The sequence below is a fragment of the Ursus maritimus genome, unplaced genomic scaffold (assembly GCF_017311325.1).
Source record: "Ursus maritimus isolate PB19 unplaced genomic scaffold, ASM1731132v1 scaffold_2, whole genome shotgun sequence".
Taxonomy (NCBI): Eukaryota; Metazoa; Chordata; class Mammalia; order Carnivora; family Ursidae; genus Ursus; species Ursus maritimus.
This window is the reverse complement of record NW_024424452.1, coordinates 76,054,202-76,070,555: the sequence shown is the minus strand read 5'-3', so window position 1 is coordinate 76,070,555 and position 16,354 is coordinate 76,054,202. Positions and strand designations below refer to the sequence as shown.

Sequence of the window (16,354 nt, the reverse complement as noted above, 5' to 3'; positions counted from 1 at the left end):
TCTACAATGGCACTCTGTCTTTCACCACAAAATTCCAAACTCCTCTACCAAGTTTTCACTGTTCTCTCTAACCAGGCCTTACTCTGTACCAACCAAACTAGTCTTATCACCAAAGTGGAAGAAGAGGTCTGCTCACTGTCTCCTGTGTATCCCACTCTCAAGACCTAACTTCAAATCTGCCTCTCCACCTAGATCATCACCCAGTTTGCCCTCTATGTTTCTTAAGTTTACATCACATCAGGGCCTCCACTCCACCTTCTCCAACTAGTCAAACCAACTTTGATCTCTCCTTTCCTTGAACTCCTTCTGCGCTGAAAGTCACAACTTCATAGCTTATCACTAAATTGTCAGTTCCGTCCTGTGCCTCCCCAGTACAGGCACTATGGCTTTTACTTCAACCATATGCCCATCAAGCCTTGCAAGTACTGTGCAAACTGTACAAGATGTAGGTGGTAATGTATCAATAGACAAATAGTTTTAGTGGCATGGGGAGCAGAGAACACAGTTTGGTTTGGGGGGGGTTGTTTTCGTTTTGTTTGGTTTTGGTTTTTATTCATGGTGCATGGTATATTTTACTTACACTGCACTTTATAAATCAAACTTATGATGATTTTTTTTAATTATGTTAGTCACCATACAGTACATCATTAGTTTTTGATGTAGTGTTCCATGATTCATTGTTTGCGTATAACACCCAGGGCTCCGTGCGATTCATGCCCTCCTTAATACTCTTCACCGGGCTAGCCCATCCCCCCCGCCCCCCTACCCTCTAAAACCATCAGTTTGTTTCCCAGAGTCCATAGTCTCTCATGGTTCATTTCCCCCTCTGTTTACCCCCCCCCTTCATTTTTCCCTTCCTTCTCCTAACGGTCCCCCCTCTATTCCTTATGTTCCACAAATGAGTGAAATCATATAATTGTCTTTCTTTGATTGACTTATTTCACTTAGCATAATCTCCTCCAGTCCCATCCATGTTGAGGCAAATGTTGGGTAATCATTCTTTCTGATGGCTGAGTAACATTCCATTGTATATATGGACCACATCTTCTTTATCCATTCGTCTGTTGAAGGGCATCTCGGCTCCTTCCAAGTTTGGCTATTGTGGACAATGCTGCTATGAACATTGGGGTGCATAAAAATATGGAACACTTCACGAATTTGTGTGTCATCCTTGCTCAGAAGCCATACTAATCTTCTCTGTATCGTTCCAATTTTAGTATATGTGCTGCCAAAGCAGGCACAGATAACACAGTTTTTAATTTTTTAAAAAGCATGAAAATTTTGGGGCACCTGGGTGGCTCAGTTGGTTAAGCATCCAACTGTTGATTTCGGTTCAGGTCATGATCTTAGGGTTGTAGGATCAAGCCCAATGTCGGGCTCCATGCTGGACAGGGAGCCTGCTTAAGATTCTCTCTCTCCCTCTGTCCCTCCCCCTGCTCTAAAAAATAAAGTAAAATAAAATAAAATAAATAAAATAAAACGCATGAAACTCTTGATTCTTGTATACTAAATCTTAGAGCATATTAAATTTTTAATTATTTTAATATCATCATTCTAGTTAAACATAATTATCCCTGTATGGTACAACATGAAAAGAGAGATCTTTCTGAGTAAAGAAGGCACAACCCAGCAATGAAAGAATTAAAGAAGACTTTAGGAAGCTACTACATAGGGATTCACAATGTCAGCTTATACTACTATGTGTAGGACACTACATATATGTCAAAGAAGAGAAAAACCAAAGACCAAATATGTTATATACTGGCCAAGTCTATACAATAAATCAGCAATACCAATAGTTACACTGAGTTTTGCTGCCTGAGCAGAAAATCTGCCTCTTCAGAAATATATTTCTTCACAAATAAATTAAAACTTTAGAGCATGAGAACGCTTTTGCCAAACATAAGCACACTGCAGGGAAAGAAAAGCCATGTAGATGACAAATCAGGCTTTTATAATGCAAAGCACTACATGTAAAATATTTCAAAGTCTGGTTTCTATTTTAATACTTTGCCACTTGTTAACCAAGTAGGCACAAAGTCCTACATTTATCAAAGAGGTCAGGATATGAGATTTGCAGTATTTCCCTGCCTTGAGATCAAAATGTGGGTTTTATCAAAGTTACCATCATGTTTTAAGTAGAACAGGAGGGAACATCAAGTCACCAGGATCATTACAACTGATAAAGCAACCACCAAGTCTCATTACCTGAACTAAGGACTCAGCAAATATGAAGTTAGTAGAGTTTACAATACCTTAAAAAGAATTTAACCCTAGGAGAACGTGTATGTGATTAACACACTGAGCTTATTATCTAACACCTTTGGGAAACAGGGAGCACCAAAATTAAAGCATGAGCAGGATGTCATGGCACATCTCATTCCCCACCCCCAAAATAAGCAGCAGTTTCTGCATATAACTAAGCCACAACTTCAGAGCAATTAGATAGATGGACAAATGGTATTTTTAACAGCTTTAATGGGGTGTAATTGATATACAATTGTATTACTCAGGGTTTTCCAGCAAAAAAGAAACCAGTAGGGTGGGTGCATGGATGGATGGATGGATGGATAGATGGATGGATGGATAGATATAAAGATATAGAGATATTTATGCATATAAACACACATATAGAAAGAGATTTATTATGAGGGATTGTTTCACATGATTATGGAGGCTGAGAAGTCCCTCAATCTGCCACCTACAATCTGAAGACCCAGGAAAACCAGTAATGTAATTCCATTTGAGTCTGAAAAACCACAGAGGAGAGGGTAGCAGGTAGCGGATAGTGTAAATCCCCACCTGAAGCCGAAGGCTTGAAAACCAGAGGCACCAATATCCAAGGGCAAAAGACGGATGTTTCAGCTGAAGCAGAGAAGGCAACTCCACTCTTCTCTGCAATTCATTCATTCGTTCATTCATTCATTTAAATTCAGGCCCTCAACAGGCTGGATGATGCCCACAAGCACTAGTGAGGGTGATTTTCTTTACTCAGTCTATCAATTCAAATGCTAATATCTTCTGAAGACACTCTCATAGACACACCCTAAAATAATGTTTTACCAGTTCTCTAGGTATTCCTTAGCACATAAAATTGACTACCACAATAAATTACACATACTTAAAACATACAGTGTGATGTTTTGACACATGTATACCCCTGTGAAACTATCACTATGATCAAGAACAGATCCGTCACAACCCAGAAGTTCCCTCATGCCACTATGTAACCCTTTCCTCCTGCCCCTCTCCACCTTCCCTCCAAAAACACTGATGTGCTTTCTGCCACTACAGATCAGTTTCCATTTTCTAGAAATTTAAATGAATTTGATATGTATTCCTTTTATCTGGCTTTTTTCACTCTGCATAATTATTTTGAGATTCATCCATGTCGCTGAGTATATCAATTGTTCATGCCTTTTATAACTGAGCTGTATTCCATTGAATGAATGTTCCACAATTTGTTTATTCATTCATCCACTCATGACCATATGTGCTGTTTCCAGTTTTTGATTATTTGTGCACGAGTCTTTGGGAAGACAAATGTACCAACTTCTCTTGGGTAAATTCTTAAGAGTAGATTGGCTAGTTATATGGTAGGTGTATGTTCAATTTTTTAAGAAAGTTCCCAACTGTTTTCCAAAGTGGTGTACAATTTTACATTAGACATCAACAGCGTCTGAGCATTATAGTTCTTCTACATCCTAGTCAACACTTTGTAAGCCAATCTTTTTAATTTTAGGCCTTCTAATAGGTATATTAATTATCATGTTATGGTTTTAATTTGCACATCTCTAATGACAAAAGATGTTGAGCTTATTTTCATGTACTTAATTGCCATCCCTCCTTATTCCTGTACTGGCAGTCCCACTCTTTCTTTCCCACCTTTAGTAAACTACTGATCCTTGTCCCTGGATGGAGAGCCCATATCTAACATTTCTATTCACACGTTCACACAGGGAAAAGTACTATAAGGTAATGTGCTTCCATTGCTGGTACAATTAGCAATATTTTGCCAAAAATATTTAAAATACATTCATTTAAATAAAAATTTAAAATATAAATAAAGTATATTCTATAATTTCCCATATTTATAACATTGTATGAATTGGGCACAGCTATTTATTTCATGAAATCAGTAAATTCTTGAGGTTTCCCTATAATTAAAAAAATAACATGACTTGCTTTTTAGTAACTTTTATGCATTTCCCTTATGAAAAATATAATAGATAAGAATATTCTCTTCAATATAAAAACAGAAAAGTCTGAGATAGCTATATTTTCAGCTCCTAGCCAATATACCTAAACAAATTACATAATGGAGGAAGTCACATAAGACTGCATTTTTTGCAGAGCTCTTTAAATGCCTGAATACTAGGAAGTAGAATAGTTTTCATAATTTAGTTGTAGTTTACAAATCTTGACCTTAGTGCTTCCTCTATCTGGATTCTGTTTTAACCACAAGAGTCACTTAGTGTTTTGGTTAGATTATCATTTAGGAATTTGGCTCCTTCAGGAAACTCATCTGTTTGAGGAAGTATGTTAACAGGGGTTCCAGCAGAACCGGTAACAAGTAGTAGCTGTTTCCCTTGGCAGCACTTCTTTCAATTACCCGTGTTATCAGTGAAGAGCTGCTTTCCTTTTTCTTCCTAAAAGCGATCAGATCAGTGAGAAGCTCATTCAGATGTGAGCCTATATTTCATTTCATTTTCAACTTAGCTTTAGCCATTTGGCAGTCTATTATATTCCCTTCCATGCCCAAACACCAGAACCCTAAAAAATAAAAATGACAGTCTGACTTAGGCACTCGAGTTAAGACATACCACGGTTCTTAACCCAGCTCATTCTTAAAACATCTCCGTATTAACTTCTCCTACTTTCCTTATCCATTATAAATTAGTACCTTCATTAAAAATTTAATGAGACTGCTTAAATTGTCAGGTCTTAAGCAATTTACCAACAAAAATTTGCTTGTATAATGCATTAACACTTTTCAAAGTGTCTTCAAGGGCATTGTTTTATTTCTCTAAAATGTTGTATTTGTTTCATCAGCTGTCAACAGATTGGAATGCTGTCTGTTCACTACAAATAGAGTGTTTTAAAGATTAGAAATAATTTATAAAGAACTCTGAACTTACTGAAGATAGAATTACGTCAAGGTGCTAACTCTGGGTAGAAGCAGAACTGCAGGCACCTAGGTGGTATGGTTTTAAGAGCTTGAAAAAAACTCTATAGATTAAAAATAAACAAATAAAAACCATCCCCTGCCCAACAGAAAACTCCACTAATAGAGATTAATTTCTGTAAGGCTTCTCATTTATTTTTTTTGTTAAAATGCAAAGGCCTTTGGGATATTAACACTTCAAACTGTATCAGTTACTTGTATCTGAGTGTAAGTGAACTTATTAGATGCTCTTGGAAAGGCTCTCGAGGTATTAAGAGTACATGAAAACGCAGGGGCCTGGGAGAGATGAGACAGCACATAGAGTAAAAATGAATACAGATATGTAGGTTGGGGCCAAAGGAAACAAATTTAATTTACTTAACTACTTCTTATCTTACAGGAACCCTAAAAATTCTACACAAATACTAAGGAAAGTTACTGTTATTAATATACCTGAAATTATTATTGATAATCTTTTGAAAGTAAAGTCAAATAAAAGGGTTCATGATTTACTATGAAATACTGATTTTTCTCATCCTGTTATTATGAAATTAAAAACATTTAAACTATGAGTAATGCTTTTGAAAAATATCTAAGCCCAGTCAAATTAGAAGCCTTGCTAGGTAATACACATCCTTTTCCTTAACATGCATACACACAAAGCCTGCTGGAAGAATTAACCTAAGGACAGTATAGTAGACACACACACACACACACACACACACACACACTCACACACATGTCCTTCAGATCACAATCTAATGAAGGTCATGATAAAGCTAGAGGTACAATGAGAAAAAAATGAAGCCTCAGTCCAAATGCAGCCACCTGACCAACAGGAAACACAAACCTCCAGGTCTACCTCCATGCTGCCATCCGAGTAACAAATAGCTGTTGTCTCACTTCTGATAAATGTCACTGCATGGTGATCCCACCACTGCCACCAAATGAAACAGAAATGTAAGGGATACTTCACCAAACTGCATAGTAGTGAGCATATTTACACACATACTTACCACAACTTCACAAATACCTTATCATCCAGCCAAAAGCAAGTCAGCAGGGAAAGGATGCTTATCAATTATCATTAGCTAGGCACAGCTCCATTGGTCTCCCTCAATTCTATGGAAATATACAGGCATCAGTAGCCTACACAAGATGGCTCCTATGAAGTCTGAATGGCTATCCACTGGCTTCCTCAGTTACCCAATAACCCCTTCAAACTGATGCCTATTAATTTATTGCATATCAGAACAAAGCCCCAAATTATTAAAACAAAATCCAGCACAACATAAAATTCACAATGGCCAGTATTCAGTTATTGTAGGAGCCATAACAGGATGAAAGTTATTCAGCAGGAATAGACACAAAAATTACAAAGAGGATGGAATTAGCAGATGGGAATTTTTTTTAACACATGGCAAATTTTATGTTATATATTTATAGTAAATCAATATAACACGTCATGATTTAATTAAAGCATAATCATTTAGTGATCACTTTGATACATTTTATTTTTTAATTCTTCTTTTAAATTAAAGTGTAGTTGACACACAATGTTACTTTTCCCCTGCAGAGTATCCTCCAGGACCAACCTCTGAACATTCACCTTCATTATTCTCATTCGTTTGGCGGTTGAAGTATATATACTTCCCTTAGTGTGATCATTCCTTCATATCACTCCCACAGTTTAACCCTCTCCTATCATACTATCCAGGAATTATTTATGGGTGTGGCTATTCTTACCTATTGGACACTCAGCATCACTCTTTTAATGTAGGGACTGTCTCTCATATATATCTTTGTACACCTTTCAGTAGTCTTTTCAAAAGAGAAAAAAGGCACTCAATAAACTGTCCAGTAAGTGTTCCTTACATATGTACTTTCCTGAATACCCAATTTTAAAAATCTCAATAGCATAAACACAAAATAATTAAAAGATTTATTTAAAAGGCTAGCAATACCTTAGACAATGAACAATTTAGGCAACATCTCAAGATCACACCTACTGTGCAAATCAAAATAGACCTGCAATATATTTAAGTATGTTGATGTTTATTCTGAATCCTGTACTTAAACTTGGTCAAGGAAAAGCCTACATGAGCTTAATATGAACACTGGTAGACATGTACACAGAAAATTAGAAAAATGAAACATTAAGATACTGATGAAGAGGGGCGCCTGGGTGGTGCAGTCATTAGGTGTCTGCCTCCGGCTCAGGGTGTGATCCCGGCATTCCGGGATCGAGTCCCACATCAGGCTCCTCCACTATGAGCCTGCTTCTTCCTCTCCCACTCCCCCCCATGCTGTGTTCCCTCTCTTGCTGCCTGTCTCTCTCTCTGTCACATAAATAAATAAAATCTTTAAAAAAAAAAGACACTGATGAAGAGTCAGATATATCACGTACATGTCAAGAAAAAGAGTTTGATGAGGAATAAGAAGAACAAGAGTAAATGGATATTCAAAATGGAAATCACAGTTGACATGTCTTAGATTCAAGACCCTCCAAAGATAGAGACTCAAATTACTTTTGACATGCCTTACAGAGGTATGTGCTTCTAAACCCTAATACTTACGAAGTATTGTACGACCCCAAATTCCTATATAATGGAACAATAAAAACTGAAGTTCAGTGAGAGAGGCAATTCCATCTATATAGTCTCTGTTATGTGTGTAGAGGTTTAAAAAAAAAAAGTCTCTTTAAATATTAGCCAAAGTAATAGTAACAGGAAGACAGTTGAAGGAACATGGTGCAGAGGACACATACTGGCAACTTCGTTGTATCGCACACTTGTAGGCATTTAAAATCTATTTAAAAGATGAATGAATACAAAGCATGAAGATAAAAATTTACCAAACAAATACACTTTGGGAAAATAATGAGAAGAAATTCCAACAGGCTTGGAGGATATTGTTCATATTAAACTAACACAATCACTTTAAAAGAACTTAATGTGAATTTAACTCACTTTGCAAAACAAACACCTCGGTTACTACAAAACTATCTTGTAAACCAGCAGAGTAGCTCAATAATGGTCCACTCTATGCTGTTCAGACAACAGAACAACCAATTTCTTAAATTTGTAAGCTGTACCATTCAACAGATGATATAATGCATCCTGTCCTGCTGCTCAAGTGACCACTGAAATGAATGTTTCACAGAAAGGAGGATGCAGTCTGTGGCAGTGGGGAAGATTACACATGACCCACACAGGAGGAGAAGGCAAAGAAAATGATTTCCAGACTACTACGACTCATCCAACAAATGCAAATATAGGGGACATCTGTGATCTACAATTTCTATTGTTAGAAGCCCACGTGGAAACAATGAGAGTAGGAAGGAGTAGGTAAGTAATAATTATTATTAGTCATAGGCATGATGTAAAATAAGTCTATTCATTTTCTTACAATAAAAATCACACTTCCCCCTCTTCGATTTAAACAGATATTAACAACTATTCAGCTTATCTTTTAGTCTTCTTCAATATCAATTATTTCCAGACAACCCATTTTTTAAAACTGGGAGAACAAAGGCTTATAGAAGGAAAGAGAAGTGCCAAAATGAAGAAACTTGTTATCACCCTTCCATTCAGCCTCTTTAAGCAGACATAATTCTGGAAGACATTAGATGGAGCAAAAGGTCAGATAACTATAATTTTTGGCTTGGAAACTTGAGGCCAATAAAAACCTCAATGCCTTCTTTTAAAATAGAATAGATGGGATGCCTGAGTGGCTCAAGCAGTTAAGCATCCGACTCTTGATCTCAGCTCAGTTCATGAACTTAGGGTTGTGAACTCAAGCCCTGCATTGGGCTCCACACTGGGTGTGGAGCCTACTTAAAATTAATTAATTAATTAATTAAGTAATTAAAATAAAGACAAACGTGCCTTATAAACAACAAATTATTGCCAACTTAAAAGTCATCTTAACCTCACAAACGGGAATGGAATTCTACTGAAATATATATTTCTTCATTTCCTTTCAAGAGAAACATAATGCCTTTAATTTAGTCATTTCCTTCCTAAATGGAAATAAATGTGGCATTAAAGGGCAGCCACCTACCTGTGAAGAAATAAAAGTTAAGTCAAGTTTGCTTAGAATAGCTCTTTGACTTTTCTCAAAATTTTGAGAGTTGAGCAAAAACTGCTGTGGACTTTGTAAATGGAAAATACATAACTGAGAAACTAGAAATTCTAAGTTCTATTAATCAATGGGTAGCCAATATTTAAGCTAAGAAAAAAGGACAACAAAAGGAAAATGGTTAAAATACCAGTTTTAGAGTAGTATCAACAAAAAGAAGTGGGGGGAGGAAAAAATGAATATAACCAGTAATTGAAAGTAGGATCCCAATAACCAAGCATAAAATGAAGACAAGTTAGATTTCTTGAGTTATCCAAATATTAAAAGAGCAGTGACCTGAAAAACACAACCAAACCAGATTTAAAGTAGGTTTGGATGAAAGCGCACAAACTACCTTTTTTCCCCTCAAAAATAAGGTTTATAAGAATCCCAAAAGAGAGTCATTTGACCTCTCCATGAAACAGATTATAAATGTGGGAACATCTGGACAAAGTGTTACCTTAATACATGTATACAGTCTCTACATTTCTATCCATTTAACAAGAATACTATTCTACCTAGGACCTTTGGGAGTTCCTTTATTTATTACATTGTGTCCCATAGTCACAGAATAATAACCCAAAGCATCCCCCAGAAAAATGAATCCCCTTTAATCCCTTCTATGCCAGTGATGCTCAAACTTCTTAGAAAACCCAACATCCCCATTGTTCAATACCACAACAAATATATTCTAATGTATTTTTGATAGTTATATTTTCCAGAATTAAAATGCTGTGCTTGATAACCATGTGACATTCCAAGGGGGGGGTCAATGGGACTTTCTGGGCTTTTCAGAAATCAGGGAAGACCCCAGTTCTAAGGGATGAGTGGACGCGCACTTGCTGTTACAGAGATTTCATTTGGATGTTTTTTTTTTTCTCTCTCTACATTTATGCCTGGAAGTAAGTCAGTTATGCAACAACAAAATTAGATGTTATTAGAATCTCAACCTCTGAGAAGTCTATGAAAATCCTCAGATACACATATATCAGAGATATTAGATCGTACACCTTAAGCTTACACAGTGTTATTTATCAATTATATTAAAATAAAGCTGGAAAGAAAATATCCTCAGGCTCTTCAAATACCAGGGCCAAATGTGCTGGTGTCCGAGCTAGACGCCCTGGCAGCAGGAGAATACAGGTCAGAATTCCATGAGTGAGTGCCTGTGATGTTCAAAGCACGGTGCTCAGACCTGTCTAAAGATTCCATGACCAAACATTCAGACAATTTTTAAAAGAATAACAGGCAATAGCTCAAAAAATGGATCTATTAAAAGGAAGAAGGAAAGATACCTAGAAAAAGAAAACAAAAGTAAAAGAATTAGATGAAACTGTTATGAACGTTTCTCAAAGTGTTTCTCAAAGACCAACAGCTATGGAAGCAGAGTAGTCCTTCAAAATGCATCTCGCAGGGCTTTTGCCCCACACCTACTGAATCAAAACTTCTGACGGTGATACCCAGAAATCCTCAGGAAACTTACGCACATTAAAATTTAAGAAGAGCTATATTCAAGAGACTTTGAACTATGAATCTGCACTTTATCTGGTAACTGGCACTTTATAAGGAAAGCAATAGGAAACCAGCACTGGAGCAGAACAAGGTCAAAGCTGTAGTCAAGAAAGAATGTTTTCAGAATCACATTTGTTTTCACATGAGGTTAACTTGTTACAATGAAAAGAAAATAAACATTTACTCCTCTGCAAAAACAGACTATCTTATTCTAAAATATCCATTTTAATTAAATTCAGATATTTAAATACAAAGCAAATGAGGCATGTAGTTTTAAAATATTTTCAGCGTTGTTATTCAAGAAATACCTGAATGTTTCCACTAAAATGTAGCAATCTAATTTATGAAACTAGAAAACAGGTCCTGGTCATTGTACATACATCAGGATTTAAAGTCTCAGTAATCTGTAAACTTCTTTAGAATATCTCACGTGTGAGAAGGTGACATTTCTCTAGAATTAACTTTTCCCTGACTCTTGTGGTAAGAAGCAATCTCCTTAAACTCACAATGCTTTTAAAGGGACCCTGAAGAGATCTCAGTGTGCAGAGGTCTTAGAACAGAACACGGTCATCTGCCACCTTGACAAGCCTTCTGCTGCTTCTCAGCCCTGCTGCCTGAACTCTGTGTCTCCACCTCACCCCACTGGTTCTCTGGTGCCTCAGAAACAAGTGTTCTGACTTCTGTTACTGAATATCTTTATTAAAATGGTCACTTAAAGCAGCTCAAGGACCCCAAGCACTGAATACTAATAATTCTCTAATAAACTACATCTTCTGCAATTTTTGAAACATGGACATATTTATTACCTTGCGCAGTAAATGTAATGCAAAAGTGGTAAATCAAATTTTGATGAATTAATAATATATTTGACATGCATGAAAAGAGGAAATGCCAAGGAAATCTTTCACAAAAGAAAGAATACTTCTGTAATGTGAACAATTAACTTTAATTTATCCATTTTGAAAGCTCTAATTTGTAATATCTTTCTTTCTTACACTGATGACATTGAAATAAAGCAGCATGAGGCAATATCATAGCATTGAGAGAAGTATTTTAACATAGAATAGTTCTCTAGGAGACAAAACCACTTATCCTTAACCATGACTTACAGGCTTTACTTTTGTAAGTTCTTATTAACAGTAACTTTTAATGCAAAGAGTGATGGACTCAATCCTTCAGGAGGTATATCAAACTCCAAATGGATCATTTCTTAAAGCAGTGACACTTTCAATATACTCAGTAGTTCATCAAAAATATTATACTCAGACATATTTGCTTTCTCTATTTGACATGTCACTAAACCAGTAAGACTAGGTATTGAGAAGAAAGAAACCAGTGGCATGCTGATAAAACAACAGCTGGCACCCTAAGGGGGAAAAAGTCCTGGTTTGTAGATTTTGCCAATTTCCATAGTGTAAACACTCCCACGGTGACCAGCTTCAGGTTACCACCATGATGTCAGTGGACACGGAGATGAGAAGAGAGCTGCATTGTTGGGTCTCAGGAACTGGCACAAACCAGTTACAACATGGCATTGGAAATGCCCAAAGGCATTGAAAACTGTCCTCTTGTTTTACCAGGACCCTCTACCTACTCCCTTGCTCTTGACACCACAGTCCTTACCCAACAAAAGTGCACTGTCCAGCTCTTGCCCTTTCAAGCAAAACCTTCAGAAATCCTTCTCTCTAAATCCAAACTATCATGACCTTAACACTTAAAAATTTTACCTTTATTAATAAAATCACAGAGATGGTGATTTTTCTCACCTTCCTCACAACACTATGATTTTTTGGAATGCTCTCCTGTACTAAGTACTAAATTTCCTAAAACAAATTACACAGGATAAGGCTTAGGGTCTGTAATTAATTTCTTGGCTTCGCTTAGCAACTAATACAACAGCAGATGGAGACAAGCAGTTAAATATTAGTAAACACACATTTTGTTGCAAAGTAAATGATAATTATGAATTAACCAAATAACTTCTGTATTTACTATTCGCCTATTGATGCTTCCTTACATAAAACATAACCCAATAAAAATACAAAGTGTATCCTGCAAAAAAAACAAAGTTCAAGGGGCAACTAGCTAGCTCAGCTGGTACATCACATGACTCTTGATTTCACAGTTGTGAGCCCGAGCCCCACGCTGGGTGTAGAGTTTGCTTAATAAAAAGTATACGTATTATAAATAAATAAATAAATAAATAAATAAATAAATAAATAAATAAATAAAACAGAGTTTCCTATTTTTAAAATGCAATATTCAGTGTCAGAAAGATACTAGTAACAACCCTTACTCCTACCAACAGTGTGGCCTCTGAGGTGCTTAACCTTGCTGGGGCTCTTTTTCTAAAATGGGAATTATAACATCTATATCAGAAGGTTCTTGCATAGTGCTTATACATACCTAATGCTCAAAAACAGGGCAACCACTCAGTATTTAATTTTCTAAATAGTAACTGTCCTGGGCTTAGCAATACTTTTATAAGAGTTTCTTATAATTGTAACAGGAAAATCTCTGCATTAGAACAGGAAGTAGCGAGGCACATGGGTGGTTCAGTGGGTTAAGTGTCCAACTCTTGATTTCAGCTCAGGTCATGATCTCAGGGTTGTGAGATCACACCCCACAAGAGGTTCCACACTGGGCATAGGGAGGGAGGGAGGGAGGGAGGGAGGGAGGAAGGAAGAGAAAACAGGAAGTACCCACATGGTTTTGAATACTCCCTATGTGCTCTGACATCCCATGCCTCTGCACCCAGGCCAACCACAGCCTCAAGTCTACCTCTTCCAGGCTCTTACTGACCACAGCTGTTGTCTCTGAACCCCCGAGTCTAAGGCATAACACTTTGAACGCTTTGTAAAAACCCAGGCTAGCAGCCCTTCTTAACTGGAAACAGAAACTAAAACGCATCACTGGGTTTTTAAGAATTTTCAAAAGCTAGCAGAAGAAAGTCGAAAGAGACAGAAACAGAGTTACTCAATTTATTTTATGCTGACCAGTACAGATTTCATTCGATAACTTGACAATGATAGATAGATGTACATATAAATAAATGTAAATAACCCAGATAAACTAGTAGAATTACTTTAATAGTACAGTAAGAAAGTTACTAAAATCAAGTATATCTTAGGAATGCAAGGATACTTAAATAAGAAATCTATAAACGTAAAGGTGAACATATCAAAAATTTTTTAAATGATCATCTCAATAAATGCCAAAATGTCATTCATTAAAATTATATATCTACTTATTAGGTTTTTTAAAATATTTTATTTGAGAGAGACAGAGATAGCAAGAGAAAGGGTGAGCAGGAAGGAGGGGAGAAGCAAACTCCCCACTCAGCAGGGAGCCAGATGAGGGGCTCAAGCCCAGGACCCTGAGATCATGACCTGAGCTGAAGGCAGAGGCTTACCCAACTGAGCCAACCAGGCACCCCTTTACTCACTAGGTTTTAAAATATTTTTAAAATTAGGAATAAAACAGTTCTTAACCAGGAAAAACAAATGGTAAATAATATATGTATAATTTAACACAAGAGGCATTTTCACCAGAACTAGGAACAAAAACATGGTTCTGGAAGTCCTGGTCAATGTAAGAAGACATTAAAGAGAAATAACAGACATACTAATGGAAATGAGAAGATAAAATGGTCATTATTAGCAAATATCTTGTCTCCTTCCTGGAGAAAATAAAGTCATCAAGTGAGGAATCCCACAACTCTACCACTAAAAGCACAGACTTACCAGTAGTTTCTCCCACATTTTCCTCTTTCCATGGGATTGCAATAGAAAAGGTATCCCTTCATCCTCCTCACGAGTAAAGGAATTATCCCAATCGCTATCCAATCCCCAAACCACTCTCCTGTTTCATTCTCTCATATTTGGTGGCACCTACTTTAAGGCCTTCATCCTACTATCACATTCTCTTTCAAGGCACCTGGCTCACAAGACCCTACCCAGCAACTGCTTCAGCAACACTGTCTCCCTTTACCTCATCCTCTACTGTCCCTCCTCTCTCCACTCTAGCCCTACCGGCAGCCTTGTTAAACTTCAAACACATAAGGAGATCCCATCTTAGAATCTTCTAACTTCCCTCTCCTGACACAAATAGCAGCATGGATCGAATGCTCACTTTCTTCATCATCTAACATTCTATAGTTTGGGGGTTTGTCTTATTTTGTTTTGTTTTGTTTTTCGGTGGTTGTTAGTTCCTCCCCAACTAGAATGTAAGCTCCATTTTGCCAAGGTTATTTGCCTGATACAGAGGAATCACTCAATGAGCACTGGAAGAATGACTGAATCTATCAAGTGTAAATAGTATTTATGGAACTGATCCCAATTAGGACTCAAAGGCACAAGTAAATTACATGAGCAGTGACATATACCAGCTTGCTTCATTCAGCCATTTCATTAATCTTCCATCAACCCAAGCCTATAGTCACACATGGGATTGCTCTATGAACAGTTCACTCAGAGTGGAAAAAAATAAGCATAGTTCTCAGCTGGCATCAGCTAGAGGGCTGCAGTATACAAACTCCTTTTTGGGGTTCATGAATGATTGTGAAAACAGTAAATTTTCCCTGAGGGAAGAATTTCTAGTCTACTTTGTATGAAAAGAGAGGTGGTGTGTAAAGTATGATTGTCACTAATTAATGAAAAAACAGTCAGGGGCTTAGAAGTAGCAAGACTGGGAGACGGTTGACAAAAGGGTATAAGGAAAAGGCATATAATGTACTTTCTCAATAAATCTCAACATTTAACAGTTTTTCCCATGTCAGTACTCACCCAAAAATCCAGTGCAATTTGTTTCTCAGCCATCTCAGTATTTTCAGGATAAGTATTTATTGAAAAAAATTAAGAAATGCAGATGAAATCACTATATAATAACTAAAATACCCCAGAGAGTCAATTAAAAATATTTTAATGTCAAATGTAGAGGAAGATGGTTAATTTAAAAATTAAAAGTAAAAATAGCAGCATTAACACAGACTTGCAGTGAGAAATTGGAAAATATAATGGAAAAAAAAACCTTATTCAAACCACAAGAACAACAAAAAATAAATATGAATAGCTTCACTAGAAACACACGAATGCTATTTAAAGATCATAAAGCATTTTACTAAGGAATACAGAGGATATTTGAGCAAATGAAAGGACATAGCATGATCCCTGGATTGGAAAAAATAATGAATATTTTAAAGATATAAATTATTTTCTATGAATCTATAGGTTTAAAATAATTTTACTGGCAATAGCTTTGTCTTTACAAAATTATCCTAAACTTTGCCACACAAATAGAAAAGAACCCCTAAATAAAAATAAGCAACGGCAGAGGAACTATAGACATGACAGTTGGATATTAAAGCAAATTATAAACCCACAAAAGTAAAACACTCTGGGGGCACCTGGGTGGCACAGTTAAGCATCCGACTCTTGGTTTCAGCTCAGATCGTGATCTCAGGGTCGTGAGATCAAACCCCACTTGGGCTCTACGCTCAGCACAGAGTCTGCTTAACACTCTCTCTCCATCTGCCCCTCCCCGCCAAATAAATAAATAAAT

At 36.7% G+C, this 16,354-nt stretch overlaps 1 protein-coding gene and 1 non-coding gene across 10 annotated transcripts in view; both read right to left on the bottom strand.

Moving 5' to 3' along the window:
- The window catches only part of DNM3 (dynamin 3), a 522,795-nt gene that overhangs the window by 421,242 nt on the left and 85,199 nt on the right, over positions 1 to 16,354 (bottom strand). The gene's annotated exons all lie outside the window — the stretch shown is intronic.
- On the bottom strand, positions 1,135 to 1,241 carry LOC121104118. The gene has a single exon (XR_005836489.1). It is a non-coding gene; the product is annotated as a U6 spliceosomal RNA (small nuclear RNA).